Here is a 13,412-nt window from a genome sequence, read left to right as displayed (position 1 = left end):
GAAGCATTTGTGGAGGGTGCTTTTCAAGTCAAATTCCAGAGCAATGGCAAAAAACACAAGAAGAAGCAGAACAATGATACCAGACCTGGAAGGTTGAACAAGATAAAAAACAAGAGTAATAATACTCAGGTTTTTCTACCTTGTCCTCACTGTAAGAAAACCAATCTCTACAAAAAAGGTGTTGGTGGAGACCGGATGCAACGTGTCATAAGTGTGGGTAGCTAGGGCACATGGACAAGATTTACAAGTCTCATCAACAACAAGGAGAAGTTAATGTTGTTGAGGATCAACCACAAGAGGAACAATGGTTTGTTGTTACATGCTTCGCTACCAATAGCTCCACAGAAAGTTGGCTAATAGACAGTGGTTGCACAAACAACATGAGTTATGATCGAGAACTCTTTCAAGAACTTGACAAAACTGCACTTTCTAAAGTCAGAGTAGGTAATAGAGCATATATTACAGTAAAAGAAAAAAAGAATAGTGGCAATTGAAGGTCAAACAGGTTTGAAACTGATGTCAAATGATTTATAAGTTCCATAAATTAACTAAAACCTGTTGAGTGTTCCTCAATTGCTTGAAAAATGTTATAAGGTGTTGTTTGAAGACAAAATCTGCATGATTAAAGATTCAGCAGGCAAGGAAGTATTTAAAGTTATAATGAAAGGAAAAAGCTTTGCTTTGGACTTCATGAGTGAAGAACAAGCTGCAGTGCACAAAGAGGTCATCAATACAATACTTTAGCATAAAATATTGGGCCATTTTCACCATAGTGCTCTAATATTCATGAAGAAGAATAACATGGTCAGAGGCTTACCTGATATAGAAGAAGCATTTCCTACATGCATTTCTTGTCAATATGGAAAGCAAACAAGACTTTCATTTCCACAAAACAAGACTTGGAGGGCTATACAAAATCTACAACTGATACATACAGATGTTGAAGGTCCTATGAGCACACCATCATTGAATGGCAGTAAGTATTATATACATTGGCTGTCCAACATTTCTTTGCAGCAGAAAAACACCACTTTAAAGTTCCATTTCAGCTCAATTATTTTGCTGTTGCAACCATACTTGGTTTAGTTTAAGTTGTTCTATATTTCATTGTGTATTTGGCTTTATATCACGGAACCTTTGTAGTAAAGTTTTCTTTGCTTTTGAAACTTAAAGTGACTTGGAAAAATGCTTTTCAAGCAATTCCAAGTGCACCATCCAACATTGTAATAGCTTAGTTTCCACTTCTTAGTGTGAAAGTGTGCAAGTGGCTCCAAGTGTCACTTGCACTTTCACTTAGGGCCGTGTCTCACTCTTTCATTTCCTTATCATCTTTCTTTAATTTTGCTTGTTGATATTTTTGTTTTAAGTCTCCATGATATCTAGGTGCGTGCTCATATAGATAAACCTTCTTTTGGTTTTTAGGCACATCTCATTGTTGCATTCTAACTGCTTTTGAAAGACTTCTCCATTGAAACTTGGGTAAGAAGCGACAGAAAAACTCTGGCTAAGGAAGGGCAAGGTTTTTAAGCTTGTCCATTGAGACTCACCTCTCCTTCCTGGGAGCTATTTGGTTTCTTTACCTTTAGAATCTATCTAGAAGTCATTCACCAAAAAAAAATACAAAAATAATCTTTGAAAAGTATTTTGACTCAACACTTGTGAAGCTTTTCAAATCTCTTTTGAAAATCTTTTCTCTAGTTCACAAGTATGAGTAACTCTAGTATTCAAGGCACCTTTCATCATGATGAGGACAATATGGAATTGAGAGAGGAACTTAATAGAACTAAAGCTGAGTTAAATGAACTCAGACAGATGGTTGCAAACCTAACTCTCAATCAGAGAGGACACAATAATGAGGAACACTCTCATAGGCAACACCATGATAATGGTGATCATTCCCAACATAGTGATCACAATAGTTTTCATCCTTATGATCACTATCAACACCCTCCTAGGAGACACCATCATCATAGAAACCATCATGTGGAACCCAAACTTGACCTTCCCCCTTCTATGGCAGAGACAATGTGGAAGAATATTTTTAGTGGGAAATGAAGGTTGAACAGATTTTTGAGTGTTACCACATAAATGATAGGAGGAGAGTGACCTTAGCCACCTTGACCTTTCAAGGTGCAACCCTCTATTGGTGGACCTCCATCATTAGAGATCAAAAGATGCATGGCGACTATACCATCCAATACTGGAATGAGTTAAAGGCAGCCTTGCATTGGAGGCATGTTCCAGCCTACTATGCCAGAGAGGTCATGGATAAGCTCCATAGACTTCAACAAAGAAACATCAGTGTTGAGGAATATAGAAAAAAATTGGAATTACTCATGTTAAGAGCTGGAATCAAAGAGGAACAAAGATTCACCATATCTAGGTTCCAAAGCGGTCTTAACTATGAGATCAGATATAAGGTAGAGCTTTTACCTTATGTAGATCTCAATGACTTTGTGCAGCTATGTGTGAGAGTGGAAGAACAAATTAGAAGAAAAGCTTCCACTAAAAAGAATTACCCTACCACCTCTGAGTATAGGAAAGATCCTAAGAGGGAGGGTAGTCCAAAGAGGTATGAAAAGCCTCAAGAAAAAGAAAAAGAAAAAGAGAAAGATAAAGTGAGAGGTAAAGAAAAAGAGAGAGAGCGAGAAAGAAATACCTTTCACAAAGAATCTTCAAAAGAAACAAGGGGTAGAGAGACCAAATGCTTTAAGTGTGGAGAGAGAGGTCATTATTCTTCTGAGTGTCTTCACAAAAGGTCTACTTATCTCTTAGACCAACAAAGTAAAAGTGAAGATTCTTCTAGTGACTCAGATACTTCTATATCTAAGGAAGAAGTCTTACCTTGTGAAGGTGAGTTATTATTGGTAAGACGACTTCTTGGAAGTCAAACCAATGAACTAGAACAATCACAAAGGGAAAACCTATTCAGAACAAGATGTAAAATCTTTGAAAACACTTGTTCATTGATTGTGGATAGTGGTTCCTCTTGCAATTGTTGTAGTTCTAGAGTGGTGAACAAATTGGCCTTACCTACTATTTCTCATCCCAAGCCTTATAAGCTTCAGTGGATAACATAAGATGAAGAAATAGTTGTGAACACACAGGTAACCATACCAATATCCATTGGCAACTATGAAGAAAATGTTTTATGTGATGTTGTTCCAATGGATGCTGGGCATGTATTACTTGGTAGCCCATGGCAATTTGATCATAATTCCACTCATGATGGCTATACCAACAAGATAACTTTCCTCCGTAAAGGCAATAAAATCACATTGATTCCTCTTACACTTGAACAAGTGAAAGAGGATGAGATAAAAATCAAAGAAAAAATTGAAAAAGAAAGAAAACAAGAAAATAGGTTGGACAAGCAAACTTCTCAAGAAAAGAAGCCGGAGACAAAGGTATGCATGTTGTTAACTTCTTCATTAAAATAAAAACCAAAGTTGTGCTTCTTTCTTTCTTCCCCATTTGAGGACAAATCGTTTTTAAAGAGGGAGGGAATGATGACAACCCCTTTAGGGACTTCCCATCCTAAGAAGTATCAACTCAAGACTAAGAAAGGGAAGTTGAATAACGAAATTTCTTTTCTTTCTAAGTCTTAGAATGTTTACTTTACTAAATACATCTACATTGTTTTGTAGGACAATAATAAGGCTTGAAACCTATAGCAAATAGCCAAGAAGCTTTGTTGTTGCTCATCCTCAAATAGCCAAGTTAGAAACACATTTTACATGTGCAACACGTGGAACACAAGCCAACCATGTGGCTTCATTAATTCATCACGTTTTCCATGAAGAACACATGAAACACATGGCCTGGAAGGAGCTCTTGCACATTTGGGATCTACACATAGCTGATGTAACTTCCATTGTACATTTCCAAGCTCATATTTGCCTATAAAAAGATAGCTTCATCATTGTAAATTCAACTTGATTTGAAGTAAGGAAATGCTACCAATTGTCAGCTTTTACTTCAAGTTCATCCTTGTGCATTGTTATCTTGCACCTCCTCTAGCTTCTTTCCCCTTTGGAAAGCCTGCTAAGCTAGAACTTTACCAAACAGCCACTCCAAAACACCTCCAGCATATTCACAAACACCTTGAGTGCATCTAGAAACTTCACTGAATTCATTCAATCTGCTGCCAGTTCTCTGCTTCGGGAAGCTTTTTCTACACATCCTCGAGCAGCTTCCATCACCGAGGGTTATTACCGACGGCCAAAAGCCTAAGGTAATTACCGACGGCTAAAAACCTACGATAGTTGCCGACAGCTTATAGCTACGCTTAATTCTAACGGTAATTATCAACGACCTTAGCTGTCGAAAAGATCCATCGGAAAAATTATCGACGGCCGCTATTCGTCGGAAGGTGTTTCCGACGAGCTTTTTATCGTGAGCTTAGAGGTTGTCGAACAGCCGTCGGTAAACGGACACTACCAATGACCTTTTGAAATTATTGACGGATCTAAGCCGTCGGTAATTAATTTCTAATTTGTAGTGGACGTCATATTAGTGAAGGCCCCGACGTCTAGGCGAGAATAGACGTCGGTTCCCTAGGTGCCCGACGTCTTGTTTGTTGTTAAATCAGAAATTGAACCCTCGGTTACGAGGACTTCATCGCCTTTTCTCTCTGCGACATTGCATTTCCAGGTGCGTTTTTGACTCTTTTGAACCGTTGAAACGTACTTTTACTCCGATTGAATTAGTCTTTGATTGATTATCTTCCATTTAAACCGATTAAAATGAGTTTTTGTTCTGTTTCGGTACAGTTTTTCTTGTGTCTTTGGGTAAGTTGTTTAAGTTATCTGGCCTGATAGATTGTGCTGATTCATGATGCTTATGCTTGACTATGAAATGATGCTTGAGATGGGTCAATTTAGTTCAAATTGTGGTTGATTTCTTCATGAAAAGTCTGAGAATGCTTTATGTTTAATTGGGATCAATACTCTTGGCAATTGCTTGATGATGTTTGTGGAACCTTGAGTTAACCTTGTGAGATGTTGTGCCTTAGATTTTTCTTGTGAATACTATAATGTTAGATCACAATTGACTTTGCCTGAGTTTCTCTTAATTGAATCATTTGTTGCATGTTACATATGGTCAAGGCCATCTTTGTCTTTTACCTCATCTACATGTTTGAGCCAAATAAGCCAATTCAAACCCCTTGAACCTTAATGAAAGATGACTTCCCTCTTTGAACCTTAAGTTTAATGAGAATTCCCTTATTTCCCTACCTTGAGCTGAATAGAGTAATCATGTTTGCTACAGGAGAATAGTCTAAAGTTTGGGGGAGTTTGTTATGTAAGGGTGTATTGAAAAAAAAAATTGAGGAAAAAGAAGAAAGAAAAAGATAAAGAAAGAGAATTGAATGAAAGAAAGTTGGGTTATGAGTTCGAAAGTGGTTGTAATTTAAGTGAAGCAAAAGAGAAACTTATGTGCATGATTGAATTGTTTAATCTCTTAGCTCAAGGTGCTTTGTTGTCCAAAAAAAACCATATTTCTTTCTTAGCCCAGTCACATTACAAGCCAATCAAAGTCCTTGTGATGGCTTTAGCTTGACTTTTTTGCACTGCGTTTGTTTTCTTTTTTTTGGCATCCTAACTCCTTGGTACTTTAACTCCTCTTTCAAATCATGTCAATAACGTACAAAATCAAGGGAATTTAATGATAAAATCATCAAGTATACCCTCTACTCACTTATTCACAAAACTAAACTAAAAACATGAGTTCAAGCAAGCTTCTAAGTCCAAAAAAAGGTTTATCAAAATTGTATCACTGATAACGGTATTTTCAACCGTTATCACAACCCCAAATTTGAAACTTTGCTTGTCCTCAAGCGAAATGTAACTTGGCTTAAACAAAATAACCATACTATAATGGTCTAGCACACAAAAATACATTTTCCTCTAGGACAAGTAAATCACTCATGTTTACTCATCATAGAAAGATTAGTCAAGAAATAATGATGCTTTAGCCGATCAAGCTTCAACTATGGTTCTCACATAACAAAGAATACACAGCAGATGCAACAACCTTATGAGTGATCAACAAGAAGATACAATGTTTACCCTATGTGCATGGAACTATTCCTCACCAAAGACAGTGTTTCACTCAAGCACTCAAAAGTGTTTCACTCAAGCACTCAAAAGTGCTTCACTCAAACTCAAAGGTGTATAGTGAGGTTACACTTTTACATATACCATCACAATGTCACATGAATCAACTTTGCCTTTCATTTAAATACCATTAAACAAACTCACAAGCAAGTTATCATCACAAGGGCTTTTCAAGGCTTGTAACATGGCCGGGCTAAGAAGAAAATTGGTTTTTCTAGACAACAAAATTCCTTGAGTTAATAGAGTGCATAATTCATTTATTTACATTAACAATAATCTCTCTTTCTCCTTTTATGTGAGAAACCAATCTTCAACTCATTCCCAACTTTCCTTTCATTGAGCTTCCCTTTTCTTTCTTTTCTTCTCTATTCTTTTTCTTTTGCTTTTTCTTTTTCTCAATGCTCTTTAAAGATTTTCACAAAGTTCTTTCCGGTTTCTCACAACCCCAAACTTGAACCATTCTCCATTACCATATAAACATACTATACTCAACTCAAGGCAAGGATTTCAAAAAGGTTTTTCATATTTAGGCTCAAGGTTCAAAGGATAGAAAAACATTGTTCTTTGTTGGGTTCACATATTGACATTGACTTATATGGGAGAAGAACAAATGTCTTTGATCATGTGTAACAAGAAAGCAAGATGTTTAATCATAGAAACTTAAGCAAAATCAATAATGCTTCCAAAGCAATAGCATTCCATCAATCAAAACCTCTAGAGTCCAACCTTTCATAGGTTAAATCAAGTTCCACAATTTGATAAACATCCTGCCCAACACATTAATCACAATTAAAACCATGCATCTGTTTTTAACAAAAGTATGAGCAACCACCATTTATGCTTAAAAGCCCAACCAATCATTAACGCAACATGCATCATAGAACAATAGAACAAACACAACAATATTACTCATCACAAACAGTTTATCACATTATACCAAACCATTGCAGCAAAATTCATTAAACCAAGTACATAAGCAAGCTAAAATAAAAACAAAATAAACAAAATTTAAATAAGCATAAAAATAAAGCACAATAAATCATGATCTAGTAGCATCCATCAGTAGATGTTGTCAGTAACATCCATTAGTAGATGTCTAGTAGCATATCATCCATCAATAGATGCACTCATCTGAATCTTCCAGCATCCATTAGTAGATGTGAATCCTTCTCATCAGAATCCATCAGTAGATGCTATCATCTGAATCTTCCAACATCCATCAGTAGATGCGAATTCTTCTCATCAGCATCAATCAGTTGATGATAATTTTTCTCATCTTCATCAGCATCCATCAGTAGATGTCTAATCTTTCTAATCAGAATCCATTAGTAAATATTGATCTTTCTCATCTTCATTGGCATCCATCAGTAGATGTCGTCAGTAGCATCCATCAATAGACACTTAATCACATAGCATCCATCAGTAGATGTTTTCATTCATCACCCTCATCATAGCAGCATCCATCAGTAGATGCTGTCATCTGAGTCCTCCTAGCATCCATTAGTAGATGTTATCATCTGCAAAGCAAAATCAAATCCAAACTACACAAATAATCAATAAAAAAAATCAGAAACTAGGTTGCCTCCCAATGAGGGCTGGTGCTTAACCTTGACTGGCTGGCGGTCAGGGCCTTTGAGGGGGCCCTTAGCTTCAACTTGACTTTTCTACACTGCGTTTTTTTTTCTCTTTTTCTACATCCCAACTCTTTGGTACCATAACTCCTCTTTCAAATCATTCTAATAACCTATAAAATCAAGGGAATTTAGTGAGAAAATCATTAAGTATACCTTCTACTCACTTATTCCCAAAAATAACTAAAAACACGAGTTCAAGCAAGCTTCCAAGTCAAAAAAAGGATTAATTTAATATCAAAATTGCATCACAGATAACAATACTTTTAACCAACATTTTTGATTGCCTCATTTGATGCTCTTCGAGCTCCACCCACATTATCTCTATGTGTGTTGACGATGAAACGGTCAATCTCCAATATCTTATCGTGCTTTATCCTTGCCATTTCCATCTCAAAGTTTGTCATCGTCATCATGACCTCAACCATCTTTGCTACATTAAAGTTTTTGCTCACTAAGTTAACTAAGCTTATCTTAGGCTCCTCCAAAGTACCTTCATGATTGACCAAGCTAATCTCATCCATCAACGAGCTCTACACATCCCTTTTTGGGTTAGCCACACTCTCTGCCAAGCTTTCTAGGCTATTCAAGCATCACATCAAGATGACTTCGCTTTTTTCACACTTCATCGAGCTCCCTATATTCTCTTTTAAGCTAGAGGCACCACCAATCTAACCAGATGGCTAACCAAGCTGTCTGAACTCTACATTTGCTTTACAGACTTATCTTAGTTATCTACATTCTCTAGTGAGCTTTGTAGTATTTGAACAAAGATAATTAGGCTCTTTCATTGCTCGTCCAAGCTCTCCACTGTGGTCTCTCTTAAGTTATCCATCAAACTCTTTATAGGGTCCTTTGAGCTCTCCACCAAGCTCTCAAACGAGTTGGCATGATGTTCTTCCGAGTGGATGACATGTTCCACCGAGCTACTCAGGCTCCCCACTCACCATACTCAACCATGCTTCCTACTTGTTCTAGCAGGATGTTCGTCCTTTCCGTCGATCTTTATTTCAGGCTCTCTTCTGAGTCCTTCACCTCCATTAAGCTCTACACTGATTTCTTAATTGAACTTTACATTGAGCTCTACGCCGAGCTCTTTACTCAAACTTCCAAGCTCTCTAGCAAGATATCCATTGAACTATTAATGCCCCCTCACGGGCTATTTGAGTTTTCTTTTCCCTTCTCTTTGTCGAGTTCCCCTTGTTACTCAGTTGTTTGTCCATGCTCTCTTAATTACTCGATTTTTTTTCGGCCTCTCCTTGCTACTCGAAAAACTTCTCGAGTTCTCCTCGTGCTCAACTTATTATTTCCCTTTCTAACACAACTCGACTTTCGAACTCCTCAACATTATACAGCTCAAAGTCAACTCGACATTTGGTCTCGTCGCCATTCCACAATCAAGACTCAGCTCAGCATAGCTCGAACTAAGCTCGACATAACCCAAATCTAGCTTGACACAACTCGAACCTATGTCAACATCTAGTCTTCTCACCAACATACAACCTGCATACAGCTCAATATCGATAGCTCGACGTCCAAGCTCTTTAACATCAACAAAATTCTTATTTCGTTATTAGCTTCTTTAGTTGGAGATTTATCTCCTCCTTTCTTTCAACCCAACAATACTTAGGAAGGTGATCGACCTTACCATAGTTATAACATTTTTTAGATCTAAACTCATTTGCATAGTGGTTGTGCTTGTCAAATTTAAAACACTCAACTCTTAACCGACCTTCCTCGGGCTTTACCTTGTCCTCAACAACGTCCTCCTCGACCTCAAGCTACCTCAGCCTCTTCCACCAAAACTTTGGCCTTGAGTGTTTCGAGCTCCGGCCAATTCTTCCTTCTTCACTGCTTGTGTGCCTCTAAGGATCGGACAACTTATTCCACTGAGAGTGTTGACAAGTCCTTGGATTCTTTGATGGCGCAAACTATGCTCTCAAAGTCACCGATTAATGACCTGAGAATCTTCACCACAACCTGGCTTGCTAGCAATAGTTCTCCATTCGTGTCAAGTTGGTTTGTCACTGTCTCCACCCGAGTTATGACAACAAAATATGGAAGTCAAGAAAAGTGATTTCTAAACACTTTGGGGCTGGAATAAAGGCTAGCACACAAAAGGAACTTAAGATAGGGTCTAGAACAGATTAGAAAAGCAAGAAAAAAACCCAAAAACAGTGATTGAATTGTGTGGAATGAAACTGTTTGATGAAATACAAAACTGTTTGATGAAATGCCACAAAGAATAACATATTTTTGTGTTTTCTGGTTTTTGACTTTCAAAACTAGATTGTAAGGAGTAATTTGCTTTTTATATTATTTGTTTTCATTGGTATAAGCAGTGAAAAGTATATATGGAAACAAAATCCCAGCTCTTGCCAATCCAGAAATGTAAATCAAACAAATGTACAATGTCAAACAGCAAAGGACTTGTGACTGCACCAGAAACAAAAGCTGGAAAAAAAATGGAAACAACAGTAGTCAACTTGAATGCTAGTGTGGTTAATGCTCAAATGATAGTTCCAACAAGTTTATATTATGAAATTGAATGTGTGCAATCACTTAGGCAGCAAAGAAAGTAACCACAACAAAATATCATTGGTTCACTTCCCAAATTCAAGCAAATTTAATGGTTTTATAGTGATTTTGCACATAAACTGAAAAATGACCAAATGAACAGTGTGGACAAGTTTAAATTGACCAAATACACTTGTTGAACCATTGAAAATGCACAGGCAGGCACGCCATCTCAAAAACAGTGTGGTAGTTGCCAAATTATGCAGAAAAAGTGCATAAAACATCACTTGAAATGACTAAAAACAGCAGAAGCAAAGATGGCTAGATCAAGAAACATGTAGGAAAGGTCCTAAGTCTAGATCTAGCTTCAGAAATTGAGCTAGGGAAATAGCAAATGTCCTAATACAAATAATGATAGCAACATGGTGCAAAAGCTTTTGAAAACAGCATATGACAGCACAGTTTTAGAGATTTTTGAAGCACTCAAGTATGCTTTTCTGAAATCAGTGGTAAATCTGAGTTGAGACTACTTGAAACATGTTTGGAAACTTGAAACAAACTTGTGTTCAACTTCAAACTTAAGAAATCTTGACAGAAACAGATTGCATAATATGACCAGTAAGCAACTTTTGATGCAGATTTTGAAGACTAATTATGAAGAACTCAACCAGTCTTTTTAAGATTCAGTGTTGAATTCTGATTGGTAACTCTTGAAACATGTAAAAATGCATCAAATAAACTTGTCTCAAGCAGTAGGATTCAGAAATCTGGACCAACACAATGTGCACATGATCAAGCCAAAAGTGACTTTTATGCAGAATTTGAAATCAGATTTGGATGAACTTAACCATTCAATTTGCAATTATGTGATGAATATGAGTTGCAATTACTTTAGACACATTCAAACACAGTACATAAAGTTGCACAAAGCTTACAACACCAGAAATCTGGACGAAAACAGATTTTACAAATCAAACCCGAAATAATCAGTTTTCTGCAGAATATGCTACTGGAAAACAATGTGTTCATTGCTTTTAGCTCCAATGATCAAAGCTGGACATGATGCCATTGCTTACACGATCAACATATAGCTTGCAAGTGCACTGGATTCAAAGAAAAACGAAAGAATCAAAAGAGCTGAACAGATTCAAGACAGCATGACAGAATGAAATTGCACTCACAGCCATGACTTGACAAAACTGGAAATGAAATATCAAAGCTGAATTGAGCTGAAACAAATGATTTGCACCCATGAAAATGATAGAAGAATACTAAGAAACACGTGAATGCATTTAAATATCCACAGAAACGCAAAAATTCGAACAAAACAGAAATGAAAATTGATGAAACAGTACATAGAAGAACAACACAACACGGAAATGGAAAAAAAATGAAGATGAGAATGGCTTAGCTCTTGGAGCGTGAATGGAACGGCTGGCTCTTGATGCCAAATGATGGAAGTTTCTTCAGAATATGCAGAAGAAGCTTCACGAAGCAGAGAACTGGCAGCGGATTGAATGAATTCAGTGGAGTTTCTGGATGCACTCAAGGTGTTTGTGAATATGCTGGAGGTGTTTTGGAGTGGCTGTTTGGTAGAGTTCTAGCTCATCAGGCTTTCCAAAGGGGAAAGGAGCTAGAGGAGGTGCAAGATAACAATGCACAAGGATGAACTTGAGAGTAAAAGCTGAAAATTGGCAGCATTTCCTTACTTCAAATCAAGTTGAATTTACAATGACGAAGCTCTCTTTTTATAGGCAAAGATGAGCTTGGAAATGTACAATGGAAGTTACATCAGCTATGTGCAGATCCCAAACGTGCAAGAGCTCCTTCCAGGCCATGTGTTTCATGTGTTCTTCATGGAAAACGTGCTGAATTAATGAAGCCACATGGTTGGCTTGTGTTCCACGTGTTGCACAAGTAAAATGTGTTTCTAACTTGGCTATTTGAGGATGAGCAGCAGCAAAGCTTCTTGGCTGTTTGCTATAGGTTCCAAGCCTTATTATTGTCCTACAAAACAATGTAGATGTATTTAGTAAAGTAAACATTCTAAGACTTAGAAAGAAAATAACTTTTGTTATTCAACTTCCCTTTCTTAGCCTTAAGTTGATACTTCTTAGGATGGGAAGTCCCTAAAGGGGTTGCCATCACTCGGTATTTACCCTAGGCTTTTGGATATTAGTAAGCGTATTATGTTTGACAGAATTGACGTCTTTACCGACGAATCTTCCGTTGGTAACGCTGTCGGTAATGGGCGGACAAGATTGCAGTCCTGTTTGTTTGCGGTTTATCCTGTACAATAGACCTACCAATTAATATCATCATACATCAATGCACATGATATTTGTTTCATACAATGCAGGTTGCACTTCTATTTGTACATTGCCACCACAATACACCTGCCAATCAATATCATCATACATCAATGCACTCTATTTGTTTTATAAAATGTATATCATTAAATGTATGAAACATCAAAACAACAGACATTAAATGTATATCATTAATACCATATAAGTAGTTGTTAATAGTAATAAACATCAAAACACAAATGTTTTTAAAGTAAGCAACTAAGTTTTAAAAGTTCATCGACTATTAATACCATGTTACCAATAAGGAGTATTGGTAAATCTTGAAGAAAATTGTTTTGATGATGCTACAAGAAGTTTTAGTTGAAGTAGATATTAGAATTATTTAAAAGCAATTTGTAGAAATTAAATATAGTAGGAATGTCTTGTAAACTTTGTAAAACTTGCATTTTTAACTGCAATAATTGATTATGGAATGGCAATAATCGATTATCACAAAGTCATCCAGGAATAATCGATTATCACCTCATGTAATCGATTATCACATTTTTGAAAAACCTGTAACAGAATTGAATAATCGATTATCACTTACAATAATCGATTATTCGTGGCAGTTGGGACTTGACCTTAGATATTCAGAGCAGCTGGCTATATATTGGGTTTCTGTGAAGTTCAGAAAGAAGGTTATTAAACAGAAGCTCTTGCAGAATACTGCTTGTCACAGGAAGTTCTCAGAAGCTATAGTTCAAGTTCCCTTGCTTGGTCTCGTGTGTTACCAATAAGGAGTATTGGTAAATCTTGAAGAAATTTGTTTTGATGATGCTATAAGAAGTTTTAGT

At 36.8% G+C, this 13,412-nt stretch overlaps 1 long non-coding RNA gene across 1 annotated transcript; it reads right to left on the bottom strand.

Annotated features, from left to right (window-relative positions):
• Positions 1–7,054: 7,054 nt before the first annotated feature.
• Positions 7,055–12,030, bottom strand: LOC128197337 (uncharacterized). Its single transcript, XR_008249757.1, has 3 exons — positions 9,499–12,030; positions 7,727–7,863; positions 7,055–7,636 (listed from the first exon to the last, which is right to left on the bottom strand). It is a non-coding gene; the product is annotated as an uncharacterized LOC128197337 (long non-coding RNA).
• Positions 12,031–13,412: the final 1,382 nt, after the last annotated feature.

This window comes from Vigna angularis, chromosome 6, assembly GCF_016808095.1.
Source record: "Vigna angularis cultivar LongXiaoDou No.4 chromosome 6, ASM1680809v1, whole genome shotgun sequence".
In the NCBI taxonomy this organism is placed as follows: domain Eukaryota; kingdom Viridiplantae; phylum Streptophyta; class Magnoliopsida; order Fabales; family Fabaceae; genus Vigna; species Vigna angularis.
The sequence above is the reverse complement of the archived record's forward strand: the minus strand, read 5'-3'. Positions and strand labels throughout refer to the sequence as shown.